Source organism: Rhinatrema bivittatum, chromosome 14 (assembly GCF_901001135.1).
Source record: "Rhinatrema bivittatum chromosome 14, aRhiBiv1.1, whole genome shotgun sequence".
Classification (NCBI taxonomy): domain Eukaryota; kingdom Metazoa; phylum Chordata; class Amphibia; order Gymnophiona; family Rhinatrematidae; genus Rhinatrema; species Rhinatrema bivittatum.
Genome location: NC_042628.1, coordinates 4,787,896 through 4,795,678, shown reverse-complemented (window position 1 = coordinate 4,795,678; position 7,783 = coordinate 4,787,896). Strand labels below are relative to the sequence as shown.

The following is a 7,783-nucleotide window of genomic DNA, read 5'->3' as shown; positions in this document are numbered from 1 at the left end:
TGGAGGTGTTCAGCCCGACCTCTTTTTAAGTGAGATTACTTGAGTTTGGGGATCTCTTTGGCACCAGAACTTAAACAGAAAAGGGAACTAAGAAGAATCTCCTTCGGTTTTTGTTTGGCACCTGCACCACCTCACATCTTATCTCAGATCTTCCATCTCAGATCCAGTGACTTCCTGCTGCCCAGTTCAGCTTCCGATAAGTCCAAGGTAGGTCGCCTGCACTTTCAGTATTAGTTTAGTCGAAACTTTCACAAGTACCCACGCTATGTGTTCTATTCACTAGAAAATAATTACAAATTTGCACTTTTTTAGGGGGTCCCTGGTGTTTAAACTAAATAGTAAACACAAATTGGGTTTCCCACTTTCTTTGTCTGGTCCAGTTTAATGCTGAACTGGACCGTGTGGGGATGTTCCTTCCAGTTAAAAAGACGAACTAATAACCTTCCAGGGCTTATCCACAGGCTGCAGTTATTAATCACCAGTAAAGCGAATACCGTCCTGGCCAGAGGCAGGGCAGCTGAAAATCCAGCGAACAAGGAGGGGAGCTGCATACAGCCCGCAATCCAGGGAGGAGGATTGCAAATGTCCGCTGGATTTTATGTGCTGCTCCTCAAACGGGAAAGGATGAAACGCTTTATGGGCGTTTTGGGGGTCGATTCGTTTCAGCAGCATCCTCAGTAGATTCACGAAGGTTTTACTTTCGTTGGCCTCTTGCCAGCTGTGAGGCCGCAAACGAATTTAGAAATTACATAGCGCCGAGACTATTAGGATCTAATCACGTTTTATTCTTTAAAATGTACTTAAACAGAATTGGCCTTCATTCGAATGAGATTAGTGAAAGAAAATGCCTTGATGCAGCCATTAGATTAAAAAGCAAGTGGCTTTTTCATTTGACCGGGCTTGATGACGAGCTCCGTATAATATCTGCACCCTTAACATCTTTACAGCAATGAAGGCCACATTAAAAGTCTGTAACATGATCGCTTCATTTTTTAATGAAATAATGCAGCTGCTTGCACTCTTCAATTATCAAACGAACCTATGCATTATTTGCAGGAAAAACCCTGTAGGATCGGTGGAGGGTGATTGTTAAATGAATGTTATCATTTGCTTTGAAACAGTGGCCAGGAAACAGCATGGGACAAAGAGCCATGAGGGGATCATGCCGGGGAAGGCAGGGGGTTTAATAACGACACAGTAACACGGTACATGAGGACAGATAAAGCCCCTCTAGATTCCCCTACCATTTACAGAAGATCAGCATCTCGTTTCCCAGGCTTAAACTAAAATTATTTCCATTCTCTCTGCCCCCTTGGGCCAGAAAGCAAGCAGGGACAGGGACTGCAAGAGTCAGGTGGGACAGGATTAGGGACTGATTCAGCTTGGGACAGGGAGTAGGGACTGGGACTGCAGTGGTAGAGAGTAGAGACTGGCTCTACAGTCACTGCATGTGTGTGCACATAGGATGTGAATCGTTTTTGAACGATTAAAATTATCGTCAGATAATTTTAAAATCGTTCAAAATCGTTAGAGTGCAAGATACAATACATATGCCCCCGATTTATCGTCAGGGGCATTTGTATTGTATCTTTAAATAGGGCGCGAGAAAACCGGCACACCAGAAAAACCCTAAAACCCACCCCGAACCTTTAAAAATAATCCCCCACCCTCCCGAACCCCCCCCCCCAAATGTTTTAAATTACCTGGGGTCCAGTGGGGGGGTCCCGACGCGATCTCCCTCTCTCTCTGGCCACGGCTGCGTTGAGAAATGGCGCCGGTGGCCCTTTGCCCTTATCATGTGACAGGGCAAAGGTAGCGCCGGCGCCATTTTGGTTCCTGGCTCCCGACGTCACGCGTGCAGGAGATCGCCCCCGGACCCCCGCTGGACCCCCAGGGACTTTTGGCCAGCTTGGGGGGGGCCTCCTGACCCCCACAAGACTTGCTAAAAGTCCAGTGGGGGTCCGGGAGCGACCTCCTGCACGCGTGACGTCGGGAGCCAGGAACCAAAATGGCGCCGGCGCTACCTTTGCCCTGTCACATGATAAGGGCAAAGGGCCACTGGCGCCATTTCTCAACGCAGCCGTGGCCAGAGAGAGAGGGAGATCGCGTCGGGACCCCCCCCCCCCCCCCACTGGACCCCAGGTAATTTAAAACATTTTGGGGGGGTTCGGGAGGGTGGGGGATTTGTTTTAAAGGTTCGGGGTGGGTTTTAGGGTTTTTTTGGTGTGCCGGTTTTCCCGCCCTCCCCCGATTTACGATTTTTAACGATTTAAAAAAAACAAAAAACCCACGACGATAAGATTTCCCTTCCCCCCCCCAGCCAAAATCGATCATTAAGACGATCGATCACACGATTCACACCTCTAGACTGCACAAACAGTACATGGACCCAGTGCACACCAAACATTAAGCCTGATTTTAAAAAGCATTTTTGGTCTTATCGTTGGGGTCTACACTTGTAAATGCACTTTACTGGAGTAAATGGCTTTTGAAAATTGCTACATTTAATGTTACATGTGTTACATTTATACGTGAAAGTTTTTAACATTTTAAGAGGGATAGCCTGTTAGTTTGGTGTTAGTCTGGTGTAGCAAAAATGGCGCAAGGCGAGTGTCACCTTACAGACTAATCAATTTATTGAGGCAGGAGCTGTCGAGGGAAGAGTCCACTTTGTGGGTGATGATCCAGACATGGTTCCCTGTCCCATGCTGTTTCCTGCAGCCCTAGTGCTTGCCTCTGGCATCTGACGATGTGGACTCTGTCCTTGAAAGCTCATGCCTCAATACATTAGTGAGTCTATAAGATGCCACCTGCCTCCTGTCATTATGCATCTGACAATGTGGACTCTGTCCTTGAAAGCTCATGTCTCAATACATCGGTGAGTCGATAAGGTGTCACCCGCCTCCTGTCATTATGCATCTGATGATGTGGACTCTGTCCTTGAAAGCTCATGCCTCAATACATTAGTGAGTCTATAAGATGCCACCTGCCTCCTGTCATTATGCATCTGACAATGTGGACTCTGTCCTTGAAAGCTCATGTCTCAATACATTGGTGAGTCTATAAGGTGGCACCCGCCTCCTGTCATTATGCATCTGATGATGTGGACTCTGTCCTTGAAAGCTCATGCCTCAATACATTAGTGAGTCTATAAGATGCCACCTGCCTCCTGTCATTATGCATCTGACAATGTGGACTCTGTCCTTGAAAGCTCATGTCTCAATACATTGGTGAGTCGATAAGGTGTCACCCGCCTCCTGTCATTATGCATCTGACGATGTGGACTCTGATGATTATGCCACCTGCATGATGTGGACTCTGATGATTATGCCACCCGCCCCCTGTCATTATGCATCTGATGATGTGGACTCTGTCCTTGAAAGCTCATGCCTCAATAAATTGGTTAGTCTATAAGATGCCACCCGCCTCCTGTCATTTTTCCTTTTAAAATTACCTCTATAGCATGCACATAAAATGGCATGATAGCATATATATCTTAACAGTATAATTAAGCTTAACTATAACAAAAAGGAAATAAAATTGTATGTTTTCTATTAAATTAAAACAAATGAAATGCTGAAGAAATGGAGAATTATTTTCATGAAAACAATTAAATAACACTTTCAAAACCTCTGTGTCTTCATTATACTTGCTCAGGTGCCCTGCTTCACAAATTTGAATTGAGCTTATGAAAAGTTGCACAAAAGAAATGGTTTTTTTTCACACATTGCCTATCAGAAATTAGAGGAAACACTGGGGACAAGGATACATCAGCAATGTGCTCACCTTTCAAAATGAGATTGAAAACAATGTTAGTTTTATCCTTTTGTGCAGTTTCCCATGCAAAATTAATAAAAAAAAAACACGCCAAACACCATTTCTCTTCAGTGCCATTTTAGCCCACACTAAAGTGTTTTAGCATGTGCTAGTGCTTTATTCAGCACAATCAGTAAAGTGTACCAGTTTTAGAAAAGTAACAGAAAAATCCTAAATGGAATGACAAAGATGCAAAGTGATTTTTTTTCCTTGCACACCTGTGGAAAACCCTGCAGACCAAGTCTCCTCGGACGCCCCTGGGTGGCCGCTGCCCTCAGACAGTGTGCCCTGGTGTGTGGTGGGCGTAGGGGTCCCAGCTTCTAGTCGCTGGGACCCTCCGAGGCGGGGCTTCGAACACTGGAGCAGAGCTGGCTGAGGAGGTAAGGCAACATTGCTTGAACAGGAAAAGGAGGGGGGAGATGCAGGACTAGCAGCGGTGGTGGCAGGAAGAGGCCAGGAAGCGACAGAGGCCCCTCCCTCTCATCCTCCCCCTCTTCAAGGCCCAAGTCAGCGGGCATTCAATAGTCAAGGATATGGGGGTCCGGGGTAGCTCCCCAGTCAGAAAAGAAGATAAAGGGGGTCAGTCAGGTACCATTAGATGGGGACACCTAGGCCGGTGGCGGGGATTAGCTTTAGTGCATTCCAAACAGCTCCCAGGCAGGCAAACACAATAACTCAGGCCGTGGCCTGGCTGGCCTGGGGAGCTGGTGGAAGAATGAGTTATAAAGGGCAGGGATGGCCCAGAACAGCCGTCCCAAACACGAGCATCTTGCATGGTATGGCTTGATGAGGAGAGGTGGATATAACTAGCAAGGAATAATGGCGGGGAAGGAAAAAGGTGTCTAAAAGTCATGGAGCAGGCTTAAAGTAAGTAGGTTACACATGATTTAGTTATTTATTTACTCATAGTTTGTTGAAAAGCTGGGGCCTATATATATTCCACTGTTTGACGGTTCTAAAGATTAAAGTTAACATGTGTTATGTTTGAAGGAATAAACCTTATAGAAACATAGACATGATGGCAGAAGAAGACCAATAGGCCCATCCAGTCTGCCCAGCAAGTTTTCACATTTATTTTCTCATACTTATCTGTTACTCCGACCGCTGAGTTCAGGGCCCTTATTGGTAACTTTTTGATTCTAATTTCCTTCCACCCCCGCCATTGATGCAGAGAGCAGTGTTGGAGCTGCATCAAAGTGAAGTATAAGGCTTAATAGTTGAGGGTAGTAACCGTCGTATCGAGCAAGTTATCCCAATGTTTGTATACTCATACTGCTCATATCAATGCCTTGTTAGATGTTGTCTGGATGTAAATCCTATTTCTTCATTCCCCCCTGCTGTTGAAGCAGTGAGCTGTGCTGGATATGTATTCAAAGTGAAGTCAAGTCAACTTGAAGTCAAAGTGAAGTCAAGTCAACTTGAAGTCAAAGTGAAGTCAAGTCAACTTGAAGTCAAAGTGAAGTCAAGTCAAAGTAAAGTCAAGTCAAGTCAATACAAGTCAACTACCTCTAAATCCAAAAGGGACTACTATGCATCCAAGATTCACCACTTAATCTTCGACGCAAAAGCCCTCTTCGCCTATGTCTCCAATCTCACCCAAATCATCCCACAGGAGATTCCCAACGACCTAGCACAATCCAAAGCTGAAGAACTTGCTCTTCATTTTCACAACAAAGTCAACAGCCTTCTAACTCACCTGCCTTCTAATCCCACCGACCCTGCTCTTTACCAGTCTCTTCAACAGTCTAACTCACCTGCCTTCTAATCCCACCTGCCTTCTAATCCCACCTGCCTTCTAATCCCACCGACCCTGCTCTTTACCAGTCTCTTCAACAGTCATCCCTCAACAACAATGGTCTGGAAACACTTGAACCCATCTCTATCTTAGAGATACAAACTCTTATAAGAAGAATGAAACCTTCCTCCCATCCTTTGGATACTATCCCCACCAAACTGCTCCTGGCCATCCCTGACTCCATCGCTAAAACATTGTCGGACATCATAAACTGCTCACTCTCCCAAGGACTATATCCTGATGACCTCAAATTGGCCTCCATCAAACCTCTACTCAAGAAACCCAACTTGGATCCTAAAGACCCCAACAACTTCCGTCCTATCGCCAATCTCCCATTCATAGCCAAGATTCTAGAAAAAGTTGTCAATACTCAACTCTCCGAATACATAGAAGAAAACAAAATCCTATTCCAATCACAATACGGATTTCGCAAATCACTGAACACAGAATCCCTCCTCATCTCCATGTCTGACTTCATATTAATGGGCCTTGACAAAGGCCAATCCTTCCTCTTAATTCTACTGGACCTATCAGCCGCCTTTGATACGGTCAATCATTCCATTCTCACTTCCATTCTGGCTTCTATAGGTATCTCAGGCACCGCTCTCTCATGGTTTAAATCTTTTCTCTCCAACAGAGGCTTCAAGGTTAAGATACAGAACAAAGAATCTTCACGAATGGATGCATCCATAGGAGTCCCTCAGGGCTCCTCACTGTCACCTACACTCTTTAACATTTATCTTTTACCTATCTGCCAACTCCTCTCCAACCTTAACCTCAAACATTTCCTCTACGCCGACGACATCCAGATCGTGATACCCATTAAAGAATCCTACACAAAAACATTGGTTCACTGGGAAAACTGCCTCTTCGAAATTAAACATCTCCTGGCTAACCTAAACCTAGTTTTAAACTCCTCTAAAACAGAACTGCTTCTCATCTCCCCAGATAACAATGCCATCTCTAATCCTCCAACTATCCCAACTACTACACAGGTGAGAGATCTAGGAGTATTAATTGATAACCGGATGAACCTTAAAGCTTCCATCAACAGAACCACCAAGGACTGTTTCCACAAACTCCAAGTTCTGAAAAGAATTAGACCACTCTTCCACACTCAGGACTTCAGAACCATTCTACAAGCCATCATTTTTTCTAAGATCGATTACTGTAACTCTATCCTTCTGGGCCTACCTTCCTCCTATACTAGACCCCTCCAGATGTTACAAAACGCTGCGGCAAGATTACTGACAAACTCCAGGAGGAGGGACCATATATCTCCAATCCTAAAAGATCTCCACTGGTTGCCTGTTCACTTTAGAATCCTCTACAAATCTCTTTCCATAATATACAAAACCATCCATCAACTCACCCCACTCGACTTACAAGTCCCATTCCAAATTTATAACTCCTCCAGACCAACAAGAGACACACTCAGAGGATCTCTTCAAGTGCCCCCAGCCAAAACTACCAAACACATTACCTTGAGAGATCGGGCCTTTTCAACAGCCGGCCCCCTTCTATGGAACTCCATCCCACCGGACCTAAGACAGGAGCCCAGCCTCCCAACCTTCAGAAAGAGACTCAAGACCTGGCTGTTTAAAAAAGCTTTCCCGGACACCGATTAATTCTATTCAGCCAGATTCTACCACTTCCACATGTAAAAATGTTATTACTAATGTAAATACCTATACCTAATGTTATTCTCTCCCTTTTCTTCTCTCCTCCCAGTTCTATTACCTTGTTATTTGTAACTGCTTCCTTCTACACAAATAGGTTATTGAATTGTTCACTGTACACCCCTGTTATATGTAAACCGGCATGATGTGTTTGCAACATGAATGCCGGTATATAAAAATTTTAAATAAATAAATAAATAAATAAGTATCAGGCTCAATTTGTTAGGAGTAATAACCGCCGCAATAAGCAAGCTACTCCCATGCTTATTTGTTTACCTAGACTGTGCAATTCAGCCCTTGTTGGTTGTTGTCTGAATATACATCCTTTTTCCTTCTCCCTGCTGTTGAAGCAGTGAGCTGCGCTGCATAAGTTTTCCAAGTGAAGTAACAGGCTTAATTGGTTCAGGGTGGTAACCACTGCAACAAGCAAGCTACTCCCATGCTTATTTGTTTACCCAGACTGTGCAATTCAGTCTTTGTTGGTTATTGTCTG

The 7,783-nt window shown here is 44.8% G+C and overlaps 1 protein-coding gene across 1 annotated transcript in view; it reads left to right on the top strand.

Annotated features, from left to right (window-relative positions):
- The window catches only part of LOC115076240 (lipase maturation factor 1-like), a 295,884-nt gene continuing 288,101 nt past the window's right edge, over positions 1-7,783 (top strand). Inside the window, exon 1 of the mRNA XM_029577466.1 lies at positions 1-207. The gene's annotated coding sequence lies outside the window, so the exon portion shown is untranslated. The remainder of the gene's footprint in view (positions 208-7,783) is intronic.